Raw genomic sequence first — 26,527 nt, 5'->3', positions numbered from 1 at the left:
TAAACCCTCATCATCTCCTTGAATCAAAACATTTCGATTATTCTACCCACTTTTAGAAGATCTATATTCAAATGATATATGCCCTTTTTTATCACATATGAAACAATTACCTCTTTCTCGGTAAGATCTAGTACCTCCTCAATATGAACTACTACCCTTGCACTCAGTCTTGTCTTTGTCATCATTTTTCAATTGAAATTTGCCTTTGTCTTGCACAAAATTATTAGATTTTCCACCTTCACCATAAGATCTACTTCTACCTCTCTGCAATCTACCACCTCTACCTCTTTGTCTTTTTTCATGCTTTTTTGTTAAGATCTCCTCAGCTTTCGAGGCGTATTGATATGCTTCATCTACAATTTCCAATTTCACAAAACTTATTTCATCTTGAATTCTAGATCTCAATCACTTTATTTACCTTGCAATTTTCCCAACATCATCATCCACATGTCTAGATCTGATGTCCAATCTATAGAATTCCTCAGTATACTCTTTCATAGTCATGTCCTTTTGTTTCAATTTTTGCACCTTTCTCAATAAGCTAACTTGGTAATCAGCAGGAAGGAATTTGTTCTTTACCTTGCTTACTATTTTCACCCAATTTTTGATCTTCCCCTTTCCTCTCCCTTGTCTATTAGTTTACAAATGCTCCCATCATAGTGAGGCATGTCCTTTCAACCTTGTAACTACAATCTTCACCTTATTATCAAGAGTATTTTCATACTCAAAGAACTTCTCCATAACTGAGATCCAATCTAACACAATATTGGTATCCAATTTTCCATCATAAGGAACAACATAGAAGGCTTTCAATTTTCCCTAGACAAAACTCTTAGCAAACTTTTTGAATCTTGATCTTCTTTAGGTTCTAGATAATGGTTTGGTGTTGCTGCTTCATCATCACTTACATCACTAATGTGTGCTCGTCTCCTCTAGGAAATCTCCATAGCATCTAATTTGGCTGCAATTTGTCACAATTGATCCAATATAGCATTATTGGCATTTCCTTTGCCATGAACCATCTTTACAAATCAAGTTCCTGCAAGATTGTAATCCTCTACAAGATATAGGTCAATTCCATAGATCTAAAACCCTACAACCAAATACAGATTAGGGTTCTACATGATCCAATCTTATCAAGGATGAACCTCAAGCTTTGATACCACCTAACACAAGGAAGGATAGGGGAAAGTAAGGCCAATGACACACCTAGCTCTCTAAACCACCGTACAAGAGTTAACACAAGAGAAGAAAACACAAAGGAAAAAAACTAAAGGAGAAAGAAGAGTAAAATACTCTCATTTATTTTTCAAATATTAAACATGCATGCCCAACTCTAAGGCCTTCTAGGTTATGGCTAGATATAAATACATTCATGATTTAAGATCGAGCTTCAAAATCACATTTTCCAATTTTGTTCTACAATCTTCTCTAACAACTACTCTAACCCTAAGACTAACCACTCTATTTATAAGAGCCAAAATTTCTTATAGATCATTCTAGAACATAGAGAAGCCACAAGTTGGCCTGCATCAGCAATTAAATATCCAAAAATTAATGTTCGAGAAAAATTGCGATATCTCCTAGTTTCGATTGAATTAGAACTCGCACTTTGACATGTGGGTAGAAATTTAGGTCCTCTACAACCCCTTAAAGGTGTATAGGCTGATTCAGCAAGGAAAGGTGCACATCCACCTCGAAATTCAAGTACAAAAAACTATTGTGTAGAACTGCTAGAAATTGATACTCCAGGAAAATTTCCATATCTCCTAACTAATAAGGAGTTAGAACTTGTGCCTTGGACCATAGATATTAATCTAGGCCCTATTCATTCCTTGAAGTGTGTGGCTTCTCATTCATTATGAAAAATTAGTTACACGGTCTATAATAAGAACCTAGAAACCAGAAAACATAGTTTTAGCAATAAGCTAAAAATTGAAAACATGCAAGATAGCAGTGCAACCCAGGATGCTCTTACATCACTAATAGACCATCAATATGACACTAAAATTGACAACACTCTAACCATATATATTTTCTCTAGATATATGATAAAAATCATTGTTTGTGAACTATTATTGTAGATAAGGAGGTCTAACTTAATAAAAAAAATTGCATAGAAATATCCAAATATGTATGAAAAAGATAGGAGTGACCCATTCATTATGAATTCAAGCACTAATACAAGTGCAATGCAAAAGCAAGCAACATGCTGGATTGACAACATAGGTACAAAATGAGTTTTTGTTTCATTATTGAAATTATATATTAGATCCACACACCATTTAATTAAGTTTCATTCATTGTTAATGATTTATGGCTTTCTAGGAAATCCCTATATTTGACCAATATGCATTATATTGTAAGTATCTTATTTGAGTGTAAATATTAGTTTTAAATTATGCAATACTCCCTATTTTATTCTTTTTAATAAGATTTGTACTAGATTTTAGATTCTAGCAATTAATATTCAATTACAAATTAACAAAATTTGTATCATTTAAAATTAATTAAAGGTTAACAATTTCACACTATTAATATATAATTAATATTTAAGTCTAATATTCATTATTAGTTTTGAAGTGATAACTATGAATCAAATTTCCTCATTATTAGATTCATTTAATATATCAACATTATTTACATTAAGTTCTTATATTATCTCATTAAATTCAATTTCTTGATAAATTAATATATTTAACACTAGGAATTAATAATTATAATGTCTGATTTTAATGTGAACAGAGGATGGTGACTACTGCGAGTTTTGCTGGCGTGAGGGCCTGGGTGCCCTAGGCGCAGTGTGGACATCTGTTGGTGGTGGCATTCACGCAGCGTTTTGGCCTCAGGGGCAGATTGTGTAGGCGGCATCATTTTGGATTGAAGGGTGGGTTTGATTGCTCAAGTGGTGGTGAGACTAGCAGGGGCAGGCCTACGTTTGTTGCCTCCTTATTCTAGTGCAGCCAGTGTGGGGCATACAAATGGGGGTGGGCTTTGTGGCTTCTCTTATTGATTGGGGTTTGGATTTTGGTTCTTTCTCATGGGGCAATCGGAGGTCCCATCTCAGATTTTCTCTAAGGATTTGGTGATGGATGAGTCCTCTCCTTTTTTGCGGGGAGGGCCTGAAGGTAAGGGTTTCAATACTTTTTCTGGGATGCATGCATCATCATCGAAAGATTCTGCCATATCAAGAAGAAGAATGGATGTTTGGAGTACTCTGATGATCGACCAATGTTAATCATTCAACCAGAATAGATTTCAAAAGATGTGGACTATTGGGGCAAGCATGCGCTCATTTGTAAGTTTTTGGGTCTCCGGCTCTCCCTTCCTATGTTAGAATCGTGGGTGCATCGGATATGGAACTCGGAAGGGGATATGGAAATTCTTCTAGCGGCCAACAACTATTTTTTGGTCATTTTTTCAAGTATGTCAGACAGGAACAAGATTTTGAGGGGGGCCCATATTTCTTTAACCAGGTCGGGCTTTTCCTCAAACCCTGGCACATTGGATTTAACTCCGCTGAGGAGATACCATCTCGGGTCCCTATGTGGGTTAGGCTTCCTCGATTACCTCTGGAATTTTGGAGAGAGAACATCCTTCATTCGATATCGCTTCTGCTGGGGAAATCGGTTGGGTCGGCCACACTAACACAAGACCAAAGAGTAATTTCATATGCTCAAATTTGTGTGGAAGTGGATCTAAATAATCCACTTCCTGACTCTATGGAAATCTGTATGGGAACTTCTTCATGGGTTTAGCAGTTGGACTACAAGACTTTACCTTTTAGATGTAGGATTTGTCGTGAGTATGGGAACCTACAGTGCAAATGTCGCAGGTATAAATCTTCTCAGTCAGCTACGGCCGTTGTTTCATCTCCTAAGGAAGACAAGGGTAAGGCCGAGATGCCAAATGGTCCCTCTGTAGATAAGGAAGGTTTTATCCCAGTTAAGCCACATAATAAAGGAAAGTGGCAGAAGAGAGCTTGGACGGATAGACAAAATGATGGTACTTTTAACAGGTTTAATGTTCTAGAGAATTTGATTCAAGAGGAAGGAACCCCTATGGAGTTACCTCCAGGTGATGGGTCCTTGTCTGCTCCCCAGCTCCAAGAGGATGGGGTTCTTATCCAGGTTGTTGAGAAAGAACAAGGCCAGCTAGTTGGATTAGATGGAGTGGTTCAATAGATTAGTTGTGATATTCCAGGAGGGTCGCATCCTGGTCAAGCTCCAGGTATCGCAGGTGCAAATCTTCCCAGCAAGAAAGGTGTGTTCAATAATACAAAAGGTGCTTAAACTACTTTCAATTTAGGTTTACAACAGAAGCCTCTTAAAAAGGGGACCACAGAGAAGTCTGCTAAGAGTGGAAGGATGACGGATCAGGAGAAGGTCAAGATGATGGGTGAGACTTTGGTTGAGGCAGGGTTAGTGATGCACATTGACTCTCATTTCTCTCAGTCCTCTAAATGATTATTCTATCTTGGAATGTGAGGGGGTTGAGCAGCATCCCTAGACAAAATGTTGTTCGTAGATTGATAGAGTCTCATTCTCCAGATGTTTTGTTCATTTAGGAAACTAAGCTTTCAGTTGATGAATTGAATAACTGTGGACCAAAGATTTGGCCCCAATGTTGCTGGGAGGGAGTAAGTGCTCATGGGAACTCAGGGGGCCTTGCTTGTCTTTGGAATCCTATGAAGGTGACTCCTTTTTGGTGGATTAAGAGCAGGTCTTCTATCTCCTTCCTGGCTTCTCATTTTGAGACAAGTGAAAGGAGCTTATTTTCTAATATTTATGCTCCTAGTGACTTGGTTGGTAAATCTCATATGTGGTCTCATATTATGTTTGTCCATTCTCTGGACCCCTTTCTTCCATGGATTGTGGCTGGAGATTTTAATGCTGTTACGAGTCTAGAGGAGAAGAGGGGCGAACATTCCCATTTGGTTCCTTCTTCTAAAATGCTTAGCGATAATATTGGTTCTTTGAAACTTATCGATGTTAAACCCAAATCTGGTATATTCACCTAGAACAACAGAAGGAATGGGATGGAGGCTATCTCTGAAAGGCTCAATAGATTCCTAGTATCCTACTATTGGATGCATAGTAGATGGACTACTAGTTTAGAAATTCTTGATTGGAGAGGCTCTGATCACTAGCCTATTAGGCTCTTTGTCACCCCTTTCAAGACCTCCAAGAATCCCTCTTTCAAGTTTCAGCTGATGTGGTTGAGGGATCACTCCCTACAGGAGCTTATGATTGCTTGGTGGTATGAGGGTAAGCCTTCACATGGAACTTCTATGTACACCTTTGAGAAGAGACTTCAACATGTTAAGTTCAGGTTGAAGAAGTGGAACAAACAATGTTTTGGAAACCTGCAAGGGTAGTTGAGTGATGCTCAAGCTAGGTTGAGTAATGTAACTCGCCAAATCAGGGACCTAAGCATGACTCCAAATTTGATGTCTCAAGAATCCTTAGCTCTGAAGGAAGTTGAAGAATGGGAACTTCGGGAGGAAATATTTTGGAAACAAAAGTCTCAGGTAGACTGGTTGCAGGAGGGAGATAGAAACATTGCTTTCTTCCACAACACTATCAAGGCCCGCAAGTTTGGGAATTCTATCACTTCTCTAGTCTCTACTTCTGGTGATCAGCGATGTTCCAAGGAGGCAATTGCTTCAAAGGCCATTAGATACTTTTCTCAACTCTTCTCTAGGGAAGATCTTTCTTCCTTGGAAGAGACTAGGTCTATTTTAGACTGCATTCCTCATCTTGTTTCAAGCAATATGGACAGAGATATTTTAAAACCTATTATGATTGAGGAATTGGAGAAAGTGGTTTTTGGTATGCCGAAAGGTAAAGCCCCAGGCCCAGATGGGTTTCCCATTGATTCTTTCTAGGAGTTTTGGGAGATTATTAAATTTGATCTTCTAGATGTGGTCCAGGAGTCATATCAAAATAAACAAATGCTCAAGTCTATGAATGCTACTTTTCTGGCTCTCATTCCCGAGATTGATGGTGCTAATAGGTTGGACCAGTTCATACCCATTGCTCTATGTAATGTCACGTACAAAATCATCACCAAATTAATTGCTGAAAGGCTCAAGCCTTTCCTTACCACTCTAATTTCTGAGGAACAGGGAGGTTTTGTCAGTGGGAGACAAATTCTTGATGGGGTGGTGATTGCTACATAAGCTATTCATTCTATGGCCTCATCCAAGGAAAAGGCTATGTTTATTAAGTTGGACTTAGCTAAAGTGTATGACCAAGTTAGTTGGGACTTTCTGGGTCATGTGCTTCTAGCTTTTGGATTTTCTACAAAATGGGTGGATTGGGTTCTCAGCTGTCTGTCTTCCCCATCCTTTTCGGTTCTTATCAATGGAGAACCTACTAACCTTTTCTCTGCTTCTCGAGGACTTCACTAGGGGGATCCTATCTCTCCTTATTTATTTATTATTATGGCAGAGGGCTTAGGTAGATTTATAAAATCTCAAGCATAGCTGGAACTTATTCAAGGGTGGAAGTGGGGTAATGATATTCCTTCATACACGCACCTCCAATTTGTGGATGATATTGGCCTGATGGGCTTGGCTACTACCAACAAGGCAAGGAACTTTAGAAATATTTTGGATATTTATTTAAAAGCTTCTAGACAGAAAATTAATGAAGGGAAATCTTGTATTTATTTCTTTAATACTCCTTAGTCAATTCAGCTCAGGATCACTAGAATTCTCAGGTTTCAAGTTGGATCCCTCCCTTTGATCTATCTCGAAGTTCCTTTAGCTTTGGGGACTCAACAGAAAGAGTATTGGCAAGGTCTTGTTGATAAATTTCATAGTAGAGTGAGGCATTGGACACATAGGTGGCTCTCATCAGTTGGGAGGGTTACCCTGCTCAAGATTGTGATTCAGACCCTCCCTATTTATAGGTGCTTAGTGCAAACCCCTCCCGTGGGAGTTATGAAAGATTTTGATGCTTTTTCATGACAATTCCTTTGGTCAGGAAACCTTCAATCTTCTAAATGGAGCTTAGTCAACTGGGACACTGTTTGCTTGCCTAAGTTTGCTGGGGGTCTGGGCCTTAAATGTATGGCTCTCGGTGTCAAAGCTCTTGCTGCAAAGTTATATTGGAGATGGTGCAAGAATCAAGAATGGGATTGGGCCAAGATTTTGACCCATAAGTATTTCCCAGGAGTGGAGGTTCAAGATATTCCCAGACTTGAGCTTGATGGTAAGGGGTCCTTTATTTGGGACACCCTTAAAAGGGGTGCTCCTTTAATTAAGGATGGTCTTTTCTGGATCTGTAATGAGGGGTCAAGTGTGTTATTCTAGCAGGATTCTTGGGATGGCCACCCTCCTATTCTCTCCAGTTTTCACCACCTTTGGCCTCTGTATCAAGTTTTTTCTTCTATAGGTTGGACCATGGTTTCTCACTTCAAGGCTGTCCAGAGGTGTGGTTTGATGGAGGTGGTTAGCTGGAAGGATCCACAGCTTTGGCCCACAGGGGGCTCCTCGAAGAATCGAGCTAAACTGGCACATATTCTCTTCTCTAGGCTTTGTAGCTCTTCTAAAGACAAAGACATCTTGGCATGGGGACCTTCCCCAAAAGGTAAGTTCATTGTGGCCCAAGGATATGCTCGATTGGATAGGCAATGTAATGTTATTTAGGAGGTTCCCTAGTGGAGGCAGGTCTGGAATAAATTTTCTTGGCCGAAATGTAATTCTTTTCTTTGGTTGGTTGTGCAAAATAAGTGTCTTACTTGGGATAATCTCTAGCGAAGAGGATTTCAGGGACCCTCTTACTGTCCCCTATTCTTGTTGGATGGGGAAGATGCTTCTAATGTTTTTTTCTTATGTCCTCTCTCTAGGGAGATCTGGCATAAGTGGTGGGAGGCATGGTGCCATAGATGTATTCATGTCATATCTCTTATTGAATTTTGGGCCAGCCTTGGCAGACCCCCTACAAAAACTTCATTCCTTCAAGTGGCCTGGGCTATTGGACCTTCTTTCATTCTATGGAATCTTTGGTTGGAGTGTAACTGTCAGATTTTCTATAATTCCAGCTTGGGAGCCACTAAACTATGGCAATTGATCCTATCCAGGCTTCAAGAGACTATCTTTGCTAAATGTGATATGTCAGAGATGGTGGATCCTGGGGATTCTCGTATTATCAAAAATCTAGGATTAGTGGATAAAGGATCTAAAACTAGTAGCAGTAAGAGATATCAGCCATGAAAGAGGAAGGTCTGTAGAGTGGGGAGATGGAGCCCTCATCCTACGACAGTCCTAAAGATTAACACTGATGTCTCCTCCTTAGGAACCCTGGACAGGCTGGAGTGGGGGGGATTGGGAGAGATGCAGATGGTAATGTTATATTCATATTCTCTATACACAAAGTATTTCATTCCAATAACGTGACGGAGGCTTTGGCCATTAAAGTGGCTATGGAGCGGGCTTGCTCTCTTGGATGGAGGAGAATGGTGTGTGAGTCTGACTCTCAGATAGTTGTGGATATGATTAATAACCAGAGAGTGGATGAATCTACCTGGAAAATTGCATCTATTGTTAGAGAGATTCTCCACTTGAGTAGCTTTGTGGATGGGATCCTTTTCTATCATATTCCTAGGGAATGGAATGTAGTGGCTAGTGTTTTGGCAAAATGGGCATCAGAGAAGGGTGCTGGTTGGGATATTTCTGATAGAGATGATCTTCTTGCTGATCTTAGTGGGATCTTCAAGCAATTAGTGGATAAGGATAGATCGTAACTATGTTGGGTTGATGTTTTGGTTGTTGGGCCTGAGGCCTCTTGTAATCCAAATTTAATTGAATAAATTTTTACCCCTTTTTTCAAAAAAAAAAAAAAAAAATATAATGTCTCATAAAATTATTATTGATATCTTTTAATCCCTCATAATAATAGGAATAGAAAATGATCTAATAGATTCTATCTTGATTACTATGAGCACAATAAAAACCAACTTCTATGGGACAACTGATATAAGATATATAGAAAATAAGATGCTACACTAAAAAATATGATTTAATAATAGGAATAAAATAAGGGTACAAGAAGAGGTATGTGAAGAAGTTCATGCTCAACAAGAAGTCTAAATTTTATGTTCAACAAGAAATATAATAGCGAAACAAGAATTAGAGATATGTCAAATACACCAAATCAAATGCATTATTAAGAGGCATCATCAATATAATTATTCCAATATTTTTCATTATTTATAAATTCTAAACAAAAACTCTTTTTCTCCTAAAAATTAGGAATATAGAAAAATAAATAAAAAATATTCTACTAAAGGGAGAATAGGATTTCAAAAAATATATAAATGTATTATAAAATTGTTAGATATATGATGGTAGAGCCATAAAAAATAAGATTGTGTCTAAGATAGATTCGAGGAACCACATGTCCTCATATGGCTTCTTAACTCTAATATCTACTTGATTTTAAGTAGTTATAGTGTTCTCATGCACATTTTAAATGACAAGAAAAGGATAAAATAGAATCTTCTCCTATTTTTGTGGAGTAGCCATTCTATTAAAATGAAAATAATCATTGAGAAAAGTAGGGCTGAAAATAAGTAGCCACTAGTAATTGAAAAAAACAAGATGTGGCTACAAAATTTATTTTCCTTCCATTTTTTCCCATCACTTTTTATTATTGATTTTATTTTTCAATAATTTTTAAGCTAACTGGTTTAAAACTAAGCAACCAAAACTCATATGCATGGGGCCACCAGCTCCACAAATAGTTGCTAAAAAAGTTGAGCCCTAGGTTGTTGCCAAAATAAGCTTATCATTTGTATGGGGACCTACCCTAATAAATGATATTGTTAGTTTTAATGTGCAAAAATAGCCCCGCAAACTAAAGTGCCCTCATATACCCTCATCTATGCAACTTTATTTTTAAACATCGTAGGTTTTTTCAAGATACTAATTAGAATACGAAATCAACCTTCTTGATGTACTATGATGATGTTTCTTGTAAGAAGATATAATTCACTCGATGTATAAATATTGAAAAAATTGAACTTATTTTCTGTGTTCATAAATGCTTACACATAAAAGATTATTAATAACACACCTAGTCCACTTGGGACTTTGATTTTTAGTTTAGTTATCAATTTTATTGATAACTAGGATGTGAGCTATTGTAGTATGGAGTTTTTAAATATTTATGAACTATTTATATAAATGTTATTTACAAAATTTACTAATCATTTGAAGCATATATGGGACTATATTAATTAATTTTTACTTCTATTAAATCATGATGAAAGTAATTATCATATTTCAATGGTTTTCATTTCATAAAGTAGGATTGATATAGAGATTGGTCCTTGAGAAACTTCATTTACATAATTTTTTTTATAAAATAGAGATTTTTGAATAGACATATGTTACTAATATATATATTGAAAGAGGGAACGAATAGATGTTTTAACTTTCATTTATCTAGTCAATATATATGTTCTAAATAGATATTTTGAAAGGGGGTAATGAACCCTTCCAAAAAAGAAAAGACCCATTTTTTTAAAATAATGAATTTGGATGAAGGAATCAATGGTTAGTAAAATGGACTAAACCAAAAAAAATGTCTCCATAATCTAATCATAGGTGTTTAGAAAGAAACAACAAACCATTTTCTAGATAAAAAGCCTTGTGTGAGACTCCCAAAATATATGGAAACGACTTCCTACAACCTTTATGTAGACGATGTTGGAAATAATCAAGACTAGCTAGGTTACTGAGAGGGGAGGGGTGAATCAGTAACCAAAAAACTTTAAACTAATTCAGCACTTAATTAATATAATCCATTTGCCATTAATTCATCTAATCTATTGCATGCATGAGAAACTGAAAGATAAACATTCATGACACATGAACACAATATTTGGTGACCCATAAACCTTCCAAATAAAAAGTAAAACTAGGGTGGGGATGATGCCCACAAAACTTTAGTACTACAATATAAAGTTGGCCTTTTAAGGCTTACAATGATCACTTTTGATGATCTACCCTATTAGGAGAAAATATGACTACTAGGTTCACCTTGTTAGAGGTTTTACGAAGATACAATGAAGTATGCACTCTATTAGGAGATTTAAAGAAAAAACTATTAAGTCTACCCTATTAAATGATTTAAAAATTGATTCACCTATTAGGATGAAATAATATATTTGACTTACAACTTTATTATTGATTAGATTCTTGAAGTATAGATCACCTCTTGTGATAGATATAACTTTACTGCTCCTTATAGACCTTGTTGAATACTTTGCTCTGCCGTTGATTCACATTCACTCTTCTCAAAACATTACTTTGTCAATATATCCATACACACATGGGAATGATATAATACATTACATATATACCTTTCCAATTCTCATATTTGCATGGTCGGCCAAAACATAACTTAACACAAATATTACTGAGTCGGCCCAAATGTAGAAACTCGGGTTCTAAATAGCTGACTTAGTGACCTTCTGATACTTGGCATCCACTACATTACTTAGAATTATCATGAATTTGGTAGAAGTAGAAACACGGTCCATACTAATAACTCAACATAGCTTTTGAACTTGGTGAACATTGGAGACTCAATAGATATAGTGTAACTCAATAAGAAGTGAACTCTATGTTTACCCTACTTGCACTTAGTAAACACTACTCATCCATCACTCGGTTGAACCGGCTTCACATCACAGAAACTAATGACTCAGTAGACATTGCAAAGCTCGGTAACTACTATCTGTTTAGTGATAACAACTGGACTTCACACTGCCTATTTTCACTCGGTAGCATCTGGAATGCTCAGTGTGAATTGCTAAACTACTAAACATACTTGGCAACTATTGAATGCTTGATATGAGCTAGAGATTGAATGATGAACTAGGTAACCAATCAAAATTATGACTTAGTATTGTCACTAATGGAAAACATAACTTAATTCCAACAATCTCCCCCTTTGGCATTAGTGACAAAAACACTTATTAGCCAAAACATGTATATAATGACATGCTAATTTTTTTATTTTTCAAAATTTGTCTTTGTTACTCTATTGTACATATACATTGCACATATCTCCCCCATATGGTGTACATACAATATAATATCATATCATGTTGAATTTATATGCAAGTATCTTAATATTATGTACTGTACATATGTTTCTCCAAAAAATCTCTTTCTCTCCCCCTTTTTGACAATAATGCCAAGAATTTATACAAATTATTTACACAAAGACACTAAAATGTTAGAGAAAATTAGAATGTACCTTGAGAATAAGAGCTAGTGTATTACCCAGTTCTCTTGCAAAATTTTGTAGGTATGAAGTTCCACTTGAACTTCTACTAAGAGTTCAATCATACGATCTATAATTGAGAAATTGTTATCATGGATCAATGCTTTTGAATAGGCTATGTGTTTCTACATTTTGTCCATGATTGGTAGGATCATGTTTTGGATGTCTATCAACGTGGACCTGATCCTTGCTTCCCCTCTCAACAATTCAGCTTGCATGTCTGATAAAAATCTAACCTTTATGTGATCTGTTGAGCTTGAGCTAGGGTCAAGCTACAAATTTTGAGCTCTAGCCTTCAGATCCTCATCAATTTTATTTAGTTTTACCTTTATTTCCTTTGTGTACTCGATAACATCACAAAGTTTGGCAAAAAGAGATGTTACATTTGTAAAAGAATTTTCAAGATTAGCCAAAATTGAGGAAAGCTCTACTTGATGAATAGCAATGTGCTTAGCAATATGCTCAAGCACCTTGTTGTCAAACTTTTTGTCATCTTTTTCTCATAAATTTTCTTGACCAATAGAGTCCTCATTAAATTTATTCATTGCTTCCTCTAACTTTAACAAAATATGTTGAGATGAATCAACATCTATGCCTATAGCATCTGTCAAAATATTCTTTGCACTTTCAATTATCCTATATTCCCTATCCCTTTCCACTCTAAGATTCTTCTATCTAGCCTTGTATTCTAGAAGTTGGCTAACCAATCTCATTTGTTCAATAGTTGCATTATCAAAATCTGACTTAGGAATTTCAATCTCCTTATCCAAGTCAATATCTTCATCAATTTCTTTTCCAGTAATCAGAAGTTTGAGGGGTGTCCTTGGTTCTACTTCTGATATTACTACTTTGGACTTAGAAATAGAAATAATTGTAGAAATAGTAGGGCTTGTTTTGAAAACTTGAATAGGGCCAACTAAAGGAATACTGATAGGAGTGCTAACAGAATCCAAAACTGAAGTGCTACCCAAAATTGAAGTAATAATAGGTGGAACATTGACTAAAGTAAATATAATAGGAGCACAAGTAGAAGTATTTACAAATGAAGTACTTATAGGAGCATGCAAAATTGAAGTAGATAAAATTTTAGAACTTAATACTATACACACTATTGATGTCGCTGACTCAAGGGCTAAAGAAGAGAAGGTCTACAACTTAGTGGATGAAGTGGTAGGCACTTCCATTAGTGATGCCTGGAGCTAAGAGAGAGAAAATAGTGATTGAGCAGATGATGTATCTATGGTGGTTGCAATCACACTTACTGAAGCTATCTCCATGCCAGATGATGTAGTAGTCTTTGGTGGAGAGTGGGGAAGGGAGGCTATAACTTTTGCAACTATCCTCACTAGATCATTCTCCTCATCTCCTTCCTTATCTTCCTCATCAACTTCTTCCTCTTACTCTTCTTCACCATACTTTAATGCCTAATAGTCTTCAACATCAAAAGTGACACAAGGTGTATTATCTTCTTCATTGTCACTATCATCATCATCATCATTTATTTCAATTGGATCCTCACTAGGCTTATGCAAATGATACCCACATAGATGTAGCATCCTTGACTACATGATCAATTTCTTTCAACAAAATTAAACAAGTATGAAATCTCATCATCATCTTCTCTTCATTTTTCTTCATTGCTTCCTTAACTTCTACATTAGCAAGATTTAGTAGCAACTTTCTCAAAGTTTTCTCAAGTATATCTTTGGCTATCTACATAGCTGTTTTCCACCCAACCTTGAGTTTTTCTAATAAGACTACAGGGATTTATGAAGCAAACTGATCAGGAGAGAATTTCCATCTTCTTAACTTGTCCATGATCAGATCTTCAACCTTATTTTGTTCTGTTGGAGTCATGGTTTCATATTTAAGTGCTCTGAAGTTATTAATTCCAGAACCTACTCTTAATTGATTGAGTCTTTCATAAAAAGTGGGAGGAGGCTTAATAAGCACAACTTGACTATCCCCTTTCTTCTTAGATCTTCTAATAAACACAAATATGGAGGTCTTAGGTGGCTTGGTGATAATCACCCTACCTTTCTTTTTCATAGGCTCTTCCTCATTTTCAGATTCTTGCTCTTCATCCTTAGATTCTTCTTTATCCTCTCCTTTTCCCTTGGTAAGCATAAGAGGGGCACTTGTAGTTTTTAGCTTTGCTATCTTCCTCTTACCTTTACTTACCACCTGTGGGAGCTTGATATCAAGCTCTGTTCTAGCCTTTGTCTCTTCATAAGTACCAAACATAGGTAACTTTGGATCTGCTAGCTCATTCACTAGGGCTTCAATTATATCCTTGGTTTCATCAATATTGACCTCATAAGGAAGAGGTTTCACGCATATAATTCTCTACCTATCTGCTTGAATATATACTCTATCAAAGTTAACCATGAAAAAAACATCATCCTTATAGTCTTTAACTAATTTTGGTGAAATTTAGACTTTGTTGTTCATCTTTTCCTTGAACACTTCAAAATAGTTTTCCATTATACTCTCAAAGTTCTCAGCCATTTTTGCAATAAACTCATTTATTTGGTACAAAACTGGAGTACCCTTTCTCCATACCACTAATCTTTTAGGTGAGAAAAACTTTTGTACATAAAAGAACAAACAAGTTAACAAAGAACCAAATTTGTACAGATTATTCTTTGATGTCCTTATGCTTTCCTATTCTTATTTAACTATTTCAACATCAAATCTACCAAATCATACTCTAAATCATTCTTAACAACCTTGTAAGCTAAGTCCACAACCTCACACGACATGCTATTGAATCTGCTAGAGTTGTATATCTTATGGGCAATGATATGAATACCAAACCTAAGTTCCATGTCAGATACATTGCTAATCTTCAATCCTCTACCATCCCACTAGGCTAGTGTTTTCTTTTTTAGCTCATCTTGACCTAAGGTTTTGGTAACCTTAACATTATTTAGCATGGGGAGACCCATGATTGTATGAATCATCTTCATTGTTTCAAGATGGGTTGTTCTAACCACACCTAACCATTGTGCACATGGCTCAAAATATACCTAATCCACTTAATTTGGAAGTTTCTTGGTAGTGCGAGATATGGGTCAACCCTTTCTCCTCTAAGTGCTTATGCTTAGGTTTTAGGGTTCCATCCACACATAGTTCTTAGGTTTCTTGCACAACATTTATGAGAAGTACCTTTGGTGGAATTTGAGACTAAGGTCCATTAGGGTCTAGTGATTCTACAATTTTTGGTACCAGTTTGAAGTTTGAAGCTTTCCATTTGACACCACGCACCAAAATCTTAGAAGCTTTCTTTTCCTTAGAGCTGCTGCTGGTGGATGCCATGATTGCTTGGTAGATTGATAAAATCTCCTTCAAAAACTTTGCTACAAATTATGCTCAAGTTCTCCTAGATGCTCTTTAAATCACTTTGCTCTAGACATACTAAATTTGTAGTGAAAATGAAATCAAAATTCTACCCTTTTAATGAAAACCTTCTATTAATGCTTGATACGAAGAGAGACATAATGACATAGTGCTTGACAGGCTATCATACAGTGTTACTGCAAATAACTTGTTGACCAAACAAAATCTTGTTACTCTCGACCTCGCTCGGTATGATCTAGCCTCGCTTGGTGAATATTGATGTTAAACTTCCTATGATCGCTCTATATTTGCAATACTAATTTGGATCTTCTACTTTCTTTCATTGGAACTGCTTAAGATGTGGTTTGAAGATATAGTTCTAGTTCTTCCTTAAAAACTTAATTCGAAATGGCGGAGTCACCCACTTCTTGAGTGACATGGCCATCATTTGAACTAGTTAGCTCGGTAGATTTGGGAATCCACTGCTATCTCATCTGCTTCTTGATGTTATCAGCTTTAGCTTTCTTTCCATCTTCAAATCTACCTATATTCATGCAAGTCTTAGCTATGTGACCAAGTTCAGTGCATCTATAACATCTTATTGTAGTATCTTATTGCACAATTTATGCCAATGTGTCCATATTCTCCACACTACTGACATCTACACCAAGTATTGTAGTCCCAACCAAATATTGCCTTTACAAATTGTTTAGCTAGATTGAATGGTTTAGATCTACATTCAAATGCCTTGTGACCTTGTTTCTTGCATTTGTGACATTTACCTTCAAACTTTGGTTTCTCCTTGCATTCATTAGCTCTATCACCATGCTGACTACAATTGTAGCATTTTCCATTGAATTTTGTCTTTCCGTTGCTCCAACATTTGTTTGATGTTTGACCTATCTTACCACAGTGATTGCAAGTAGGTCTTTGATTCCTTTGAGCGACTTTTTTAGAGGATTCACCTTCTTTTTTGTATCCAAGTCCTAATTTGCCTTTTTACCTATATAGATTTTTCTCAATTTGCTAATTCAATTGGTCCATGTCTGCTTGGGATTTCATTATCCTTTCATTGAGTTGCTTCTCAAAATTTAGATCAACTTTCAATCTTTCATTTATTTGTCTTTTAGTGCTTAAATCATTCCTTAGCCTTTCATTTTCAGATCTGAGATTTATGATTTCCTCATTTGCATTGGAGAGTTGATTGATAAGACTTTCTTGCTGAAGGGATTGATTTTGAGTTGCATTATTTTTATCCTCCATGTCTTCATTAGCCTTATTTCTTTGTTCCAAAATTTCACACAATCTTATTGATCGAATTTCTTGTTCTCTTTTCAATTTTCTTACATCTTTTTGTAGGGAGCCATTCTTCTCTAGGCGTTCTTTGATTGCCTCATTTGCTTCATCTACACTGCTTGAAGGGAAAAAGTCTTCAATCTTTTCTTCAACATACTAGTGGTCATTCATTTCTTTTGCAAGTTCCTTCCTTCTTTTTAAGGATTTGGAAAGATGTTCTTTTGCTTCCTTGAGTTGAGCTATGGCCATCTCTAGTTCTAGCTTCTCATTGTCAATAGCTTTGTCAAGTCTGAATATCTCCATTGTCCTTGATCTTTGCTGAAGCTATCAAGCTCTATCTTGAGAACCAGAAAGCTCTAATACCAATTGTTGGAAATAATCAAGACTAGCTAGGTTACTGAGAGGGGAGGGGTGAATCAATAACCTCAAAACATTAAACTAATTCAACACTTAATCAATATAATCCACTCACCATTAATTCATCTAATCTACTACATGCATGAGAAACAGAAAGATAAAAAATCATGACACATGAACACAATATTTGGTGACCGAAAAACCATCCAAATAGAAAGTAAAAATGGGGTGAGGATGATGCCTACAAAACTTTAGTACTATAGTATAAAGTTGGCTCGTAAAGGCTTACAATAATCACTTCTAATGATCTGCCCTGTTAGGAGCAAATATGACTACTAGGTCCACCTTGTTAGAGGTTTTTGCAAACATACAATGAAGTATGCACTCTATTAGGAGATTTATAGAAAAGACTATTAAGTATACCCTGTTAAAGGATTTAGAAACTGATTCACCTTTTAGGATGAAACAATAGATCTAACTTACAGCTTGATTTCTAATTAGATTCTTGAAGTATAGATCACCTCTTGTGATAGATATAACTTTACTGCTCTGTATAGACCTTGTTGAATACTCTGCTCTACTGCTGATTTGCATTCACTCTTCTCAAAAAATTACTTCATCATATACACATACATACATAGGAATGATATAATGCATTACATCTATACCTTTCCAATTCTCATATTTGCAAGGTCAACCAAAACATAACTTAACACAAATATTACCGAGTTGGCCCAAATGTTGAAACTCAAGTTCTTAATAGCTAACTTGGTGACATTCTCATACTCGGTGTCCACTGCATTACTCAACATCATCATGAATTCAAAAGAAGTAGAAGCATGGTCCATACGAATCACTCAACAGAGCTTTTGAACTTGGTGAACATTGGAGACTCAGTAGATATAGTGTAACTCGATAAGAACTGAACTCTATGTTTACCTTGCTTGCACTCGGTAAACACTACTCATCCATCACTCGGTTAACACTAGCTTCACATCATAGAAACTAATGACTCGATAAAAACTACAAAGCTCGATAACCACTATCTACTTACTGATAACTATTGGACTTTACACTACCTATTCTCACTTGGTATCATCTGGAATGCTCAGTGTGAACTGCTAAACTACTGAAGTTATTTGACAACTATTGAATGCTTGGCATGAACTAGAGACTGAATGATGAACTTGGCAACCATGCAAAATTATGAATAAGTGTTGTCACTAATAGATAACATAACTTAATGACAATAGATGATTCTCTAGAAAAATCATATTATGAGAAAAGTAGAGAGACAATAAAGAGCTAAAAAAGTTGGTTTTAGAAGAAAATTGGAAACTAGTTAATTTTGAGAGCTCTTTGAACTACAAAAAATTTTCTCAAGAGTGATTGAATCTAAAAACAAGTATCAAATTTTGAAAGGAATTTACAATTGAAGCATCTATCAAAAAATATTTTCCTTGGAATAAGGAGGGGAAATAGAAACCTCGAAAACCTCCTATAAATATTATGAGAACCATTCACAAAAAGTAACACCTTAATAATCCACTATGAAAATCATAAGATCTAGTAAGAGATTCCTTTATATGACCCATAATTCAAAGGGAGGATCAAGGGTAGTATTAAAAGACCTAGAAGAAAATAGAGCTACCCAATAAAAAATAAATCCCTCTATAAGAGTATGTGCAAGATCATTATCAACCAAACAATACCCTTAAGTGGTAATGAAAAATTAGAAAATCAAGGTTATGTCAACTTGGTGTTCAATTTTCAACTTGCTATGAACTTTCTATCAAAAAGCTAAGAGAAAATAATCTCTAGGAAATTGAATTTAGTTTCTAAACTACTAGGCCTTATCTAAAAAAATAAAAATAAAAAAATTGATGGTCAAATTTTTGAACTTTAATGTAATAGAACAAAACATTCAAGATAAAAATAAGAAGTAGATGTATGTCTAACCACCTTAATCATAATCAAATGATAATATTTTTAAATTAGATTCTAGATATAAGAGTAGACTCACACCTAGATGTAATGCATATTATTCTGTAGTTTTATTATAATTAATTAATTAATGATGAATTTTCTACTATAGTATATTCAAAATTAAAAAAAGCTCGTGTCTAACCACCTTAACTAATTCAAAACTCTATAATTTTTTTATTTTACTTTTCCTTATAGTATAAGAAGCATAAAATTTGATCAATCTTTTAGATTTGAAAAATGTTGTACCATTTGAAAGGCATAGTTGTTTTTAAATACGTGTGTCAATCAACACTTTATACGTAACTCAATTAGAAACTAAGTAATAATTACTTACTAATCTCATAATTTGATAGACATTACATTTATTGAAATATAAGAACATTATTAAGAACCCATTTTTGTTTCATCAAATTTCGGTGGAAGAAAAGTCATCAGATACATGTTTGAAGTAAAAAGCACACAAGAATAGGCCAAAAATAATTTTTTTGGGATGATTTTAAGGTTTACCACATAGACTTGGTATCCAATGATATACCAGGCCTTATAAAGATATTTTTTTTGTTTTGGTATTAGGATGGGTTGGAAAAGAGCTGGAATAAATTTTGAAATGCTTTCAGGTATTTCAGAGCTACATATTTTTTTAATCACCACTTTTTGGCGAACCATGATCCTACACATACCATGAAATGAAATCGCATCAGAATAAAACATTTCTCTAATATAACCTATACATGAATAAAAATCATTGCCTAGAATGATACATAATTCCAATTGGGATACCATCATCCACCAAAACTTGAGTCCATGGGAACATTGCAAAATAAGCCACATAAATAGAAAATATCTCTTTAATATAACTAAGACATGAATATCAACTACTACCTAATCATGTCTAATTCAAATTGGCATACCACCATCCACTAAAACTTTGGTTTATGGCAGCATTATAAATGAACTAAGGGTTCATTTGGCAACGAGAATATGAGTGGAATAGGCATATGTAAATTCCTAAAATTTTGAATTCTCCATATGGGTGCATCAAATTGAAATTGTGAATAGGATATGTATTATGATTTTTGCCAAAAAATAAGAATATGCAATTCTCCCTAAATAGGCGGAATTAGAATACGTATTCATGTTCCAATATTATTTTCTTAAAAAACATCAATTTTTTTGTCTATAAAAATTGTGTTGCTCAATTTTTCATGAAAATATTAGTGCTCATTATGTTCAGGGCTTTGTTATTAGGGGAAGGACCTTCTCCCATTAATATATAGTGATGGCCACTATTAACAAAATGAAGTATTTTGTGGGAAATTCCCTTTTCCATGTGACCATGGAGTTGGAGAATTTATGTGGGGTTTTCTTTGATCTTCCCTAGGTTGTCATTTTCTCCCAAACAAAGAAGATTTGTTTATTATTTTTTCTCAGTTTTTCCATTGGTTTAATTTTTGGTTGTGGTGAACTTGTAGATTTGTACATTAACAAGAATGATTTTGTTTGGGGGAGATTTTTTTATTTCTATCATCCCCTATGATAGAAATTCAATTTTGAAAGACATCTTAGTTTAGTTTTGCCATTATTTTATTGTAATTAATGAATTAGAAGTTTCTTGAAGACCCTAATAATATGAATAATAATATTAATTCCATTTCTCATAGATGCATTACTCCTTCTTGCTCGACCTTTACTAGTTGAATTCAAAACTAGTGGCATTCTATTTGCACAACCAAACTCAAGGTAAACATATTCCACATTGAGTTTGAGCTGACCCAAACAAAGAATAGAAATACATATCTCCATTTTCTATTCCAAAATAATGAATCCAAAATAAAAATTCGTATTCTCATATTTCTATTCCCACAACCAAATGCTCCCTAACATAATAAAAAAACATCTCTCTAATATAACCTAGTCATGAATATCAACCACTAACTAATAATACCTTATTCCAATTGGACTACCATCATCCATTGTTTAACTTTAGTTTTTGCACAATTATACCATTATTTTGAATGATTTAAGTGATAATTTTAATGGAAATTTTAAGAGTGATGGATATCTATTAGAAAAAATCATATGAAAGTAATATGGTTCTAAATTCATCATTATCCCTTTCAACAAAATATATGGTATCTTTTTTGTATCATAAGAGTTTTTTCTTTGTTTAAAAATTGTCAGAATTTAGTATACCTATATTTGATAAGGAAAAATATTTTGAAGCATCTTCTACTTAAGCCTTGTGTAACTAAGGACTTTTAAAAATATATATGAGTGTAGAGTGAAATTGTGGTTCAAATATTACAAATAATTGATAAGATTAAGAGCCAGTTCATCTCGTATTTAAATGTTAATCTAGGGTTGTAAACTCAGGAAAGGTATACTGGCTATATGCTCCAGGGAGGACGATAGTATGCCAAGTGGGGATGGATGCAACTAGAACATGTGAAAGGAAGCCTACAACAAACCAAAACAAAATTGGGAATAGGAACTATCACTTCATCGCAACAGGAGCTAAGTTGAAAACTACAATAAATTAAAACATAACTGGCGACATGAACTGTCACTTCTTGCGATAAGAATTAAACATTTAAATTTAAAAGAAAACTATTCTAAAAACTAGAAAGCATTATAAAATGTAAAATTTAATCTGGAATTTTACATTGCATAAAATAAATAAGAAATCATAGAAATTTGAATTCACACTTACATTTTAAACAATAAATGAATCAATAATTAATTATAATAACATGAGTTAAAATAAGTAATCTAACATAGGAATTTTGTATAAGAAATCAAAACAAATCAAGACATACAAAAAATAAAATACACTCTAATCTAAAACAAATCACCAATCATTCTGAGAAGTGGATCATGCCTCCTCAGTGTGCTTGGTGATGGAAACTAATGATCTTCTACACTCCTTCAATCAAAAGAATGATATTTTATTCATCCATAAATAAAAAATAATTTATAGAGAATTCTACTATAGGAAGATTTTTGTGTAGAAGTAGTTTTATGATATATATAAATTTTCTATCCTATTGTTTACAAAAGATGAATATATATAAGTGTATGCTGAAAAATAATAATAAGGAAATATTAAATAGTTTTTTGGAACAAACAACTAAGCAATAGGCTCATGACAATCCTTTGGAAGCAACCACAAATTGAAGATGAATTTGTTAGAATAGTTGTACAACTAGTTAGGAAAAAAAATAGTGAAATAGAAGGAAATAGTTGTCATTATCTTCTGCTGAAGCTATCCCTTTCTCCATCTGAATAGCTATCCATACAAATGGTTCTGTTTACATTTCAATTAGTTTCCAATAACAAATCTATAAATGCCATAATGTTGAGGTGGATGAAAGAAATCAAATATCATAACCAAATATTGTTACAAGTTTCTCTTTCTAAGAACTCAATAGTTCTTCTCCAACATAGGATTGTAATTCCATCATATATAGAAATGAAATAATCTAAGTGAATAGAAGAACTATTTATTGTAGAAAAAGGTGGAGTTTTTACTTTCTGTAATAACAAATTTGAAATTATTGCTTTTCAAAATCCATTAACAGCTCTTAATTGGTTCATTGTATTGAAATGTTTTTGATTAAAGATATAATTGGACCTATTCTGGACCATACCAATGTCTTTGATTTTCCATATTTGCCCTCATTTTCTTTGAAATGACACCGCAAAACTAACTATTAGATTATTGTCAAGAAATATTTGGTCATAAACTAAACTAATAATCGAAGTCATGAAATAGTAATATTGATTAGTAAAAAAAATCAATAATAAATTGAATTAATTTATCTAAAAACTATATTAAATATTACTTAATCATATTTAAACATATGCAACATAAGATGGTAAGATATGATGAAATGGAATAGAAACATGCTATGGAAGTGAATAGAATGGTATATAAAATGATTAAAAGATCGCTTCAAATGGATCATAAATGACTCTCATCATTCCCCCCACTTAACATATTGCATGTCCCCGTGTAATCTTTTCATTTGTAGAGGGAACCTTGGATTTATAGATTTTTCTTTCTTCACCTTTAGCTTTTATAGATCATGTTGATTTCATTGCACTTTACATTTTACATCTTTAATTTTAACTTTCATACCTCCCACATTTTTTTTCCATTTTTCATAGGATTATATTTCTCAAATGCTAGATGTATAGGAGGTCTTTTGAAAATTTTCTCAATACACTTGAGCTTGGTTATAATTGGTGAAATGGTAGGCAGTTCAAATGATTAGCAAAGGAAAGGAATAGGGTTCATTCATGATGGAATGAAAAATATTAACTAGAAAATGGTGTATTTCAAGATGGGATGTACAAGGATAAATGATAATGAGTGAAAAAATGTGTAATAAACATGGTATACCTCCCCCCAACCGAAATGGTTGACCATCCTCAAAAATCAATAAGAGGAAAGATAGGGATGTTGCACATATGATCAATATAATAATAAATATTAATAATGTTAAGAGATAAAATAATGAAAAATAAAATTAATTATTTTATCAACATGTATTGCCATGGATGCCAAGGGTTGGAAGCCAAAAGATCACTACAACTATGAAGCTCGAACGAAGAATGAACGAAGGATTGTATCAAGAATTGCAACACCACAAAATGTTTCCAACTAACATGAAGCACTAGATAGTAGACCGCTAGAAGGATCTAAAGACATGAGCTGGAAGGATGGTGACATAAAACATCACCACTGGTAGGAAGTAATATAGAGTATAATGAAGGGAGATAGATCCATTTTCTGGAGCACCTCAACTGAATGAGTAGTACTTAGGATAGGTGATCAAAATCATGGTGATCACTAGAAACTGAAGCACAACCACACAATGAGCAACATGAGATGCAAGAAACATTGCGAGAGAAAGAATCAAAGGAGTAACTAGGTTTCTATGAAAAATGGTCAAATCAACCCAATTATTGCATTATTTTCTTTTTCAGATTTTTCTTTTTCTTTTTTGTTTTCCATTGTTTTCTCTCTTTTTTTTTGTCATTTTTTATAATGACAAGTGATCACTAGCAAGCCAATTTTCAAACACTAACCACTTAATGGCACTATAAAAAGAGTTTTCACCACTAACAATTTATTTTATAGTTAACATCTATTGGAAACTAGTTTTCACATATTAACTAGCCAACAATGCCTAAAGGTTTGCATTGTTGGATCTTTTATAGTGTTTTTCTTGTTTTCTTTTACATTTTCATTTTTTTCATTTTTGAACAATTGCATAGAATGACCAAAGGAAAAGGTAATTCCTTCTATGGATGAAGAAGAGTGATTTCATTAAAAATGTGATTTTTTTCCATGTCTCGACAAAAAGAGACCATTTAAAGAGGATTGCATAACGGACTACAAATAATGACCAAGAATAACCTAAGCATGATAACCACTTTCCCATAGATCCAATCTTGATCCGTTGAGTACATACCATTAAATCTTGAATCTTCTTGTAGAACTCCAAAATGCATGCTTCATGGTAGAGACAAGGTGGCAGAGTGAAAGATCAATAGTAGTCACTAATGTGTCCATAAAACTATACAAAGGTAGAGACACATCTTTAAAAAGGAATGTGATGATCTACAAAATTATCAAGATCCTTATGCATGTATTCAAGTTGTCCTTGAATGTATATCTATAGAAAATGGGATTGAAAGATTTATGAATGTCATAGAGCAAGTTACAAATTGGTGAGCTCATAGAATCAATGAAGACAACTCTCATCTGTGATTGGTGAACATCTTGAATATGCCAATTGATATTACTGCAAAGGTATCATCCCACCACAATTAGAGACATGTAACCAAATTCTCAACACCAAGCATATCAAGTATAGTAAAGAAACATCATCCATTCAATAACTCTAACATTTAGTTTTTGAATGATAGATAGAGTTTTAAAAAATGGTAAAAATAAAATGAATAAATAAATTCTTGCTTATATATAATATCAATTCTGATCAGCACAATAGCACATACCTTGAATGGTTGAGAACTCACATCTGGAGGTTTACTATAAGGTTGAATGAAACAATTGATGGAGGTTTATTGTAAATCAGCCAAGAGCCACAAAAATGGAGGGATTTCATCCCAACTTAACTTCATGTTATAGGGTCATGAGAACATTAAGATAATCCAAAGAGTGAAGTATAATGAATAACACATTTACATATTTCTTGAGCTTTAGTCGATTGATAAATCAATCAAATATTTCAAGAAATCATTTGATTTCTCCTTAATGTCACATTCCAGAAGAACAAGAATTTGTATCATCCAATGAATTAAGAAATAGATTTATCACCCATTATCTATGAATGATCATCTTAAGATACAACAACAAAGAATGTGAAATATATAGATATTAATACATTGATTCTTGTTGAATGAATGAATCATCTAAACTGTATTTAGTCATCTCGAGATACTCTAAAGAATCAACAATGAAGAATAATGATCATCCATTTGAAACACACATTATTTGGTCATTAATGCATTCATATACTTCAAGTTTTAGTTAATCAATTGGACCCAAATCAATAAGTTTGTGAGGAATATGCATTTTTATCATAGGCCTCCCAAGATCTATATATTTGAATATTAAAACATTATTAGAGAATAGATCTTGTAAGATATCATTTTTTATCACACACAAGTCTAGAATTATTAAGAAATATATTAAATCAACTTTTGGTACATGATTAAATCCAACACACATACATATCTTTTCAATGATGAAATCATAATGTGTAATTTCCTTGTGTGTGTGAAATATCTCAAAAATTTGTAAGTGAAGAAGTAGATAACACGAACTAAATTGATGGTTTTTTAATTGATCAATATGTTCCTCTAATTCTTCTATACAAAAATCACATCCATTAGTCATATCATCATTTTCGTGCATAGTAAGAGAATTTAGAAGGATAATTGAAATGTCATTAGCATATGTTATTTGATCCAACTTATTATGTAATGTTTCATGAGGAATTATAATTTCCATAGGTGGATATGTTGGGGTGGATGGTGGGTGAAATGAATATCTAGGGTGAAATGAATGGAATAAGAATAATGGAATGGGTTATCTTAGATAAAGAGTAGGTGGATATGAGTAGGATGGGAATAAAGGAGATGGTGGAATATAAGATGGATTTATAGGTTGTTGTGAGCATAAATGATTACATTCATTTGGCATACTAGGTGGAAAA

The sequence above is a fragment of the Cupressus sempervirens genome, chromosome 7 (genome assembly GCF_028749045.1).
Source record: "Cupressus sempervirens isolate cs-2001-9-10 chromosome 7, ASM2874904v1, whole genome shotgun sequence".
Taxonomy (NCBI): domain Eukaryota; kingdom Viridiplantae; phylum Streptophyta; class Pinopsida; order Cupressales; family Cupressaceae; genus Cupressus; species Cupressus sempervirens.
Note: the sequence above shows the minus strand (reverse complement) of the source record.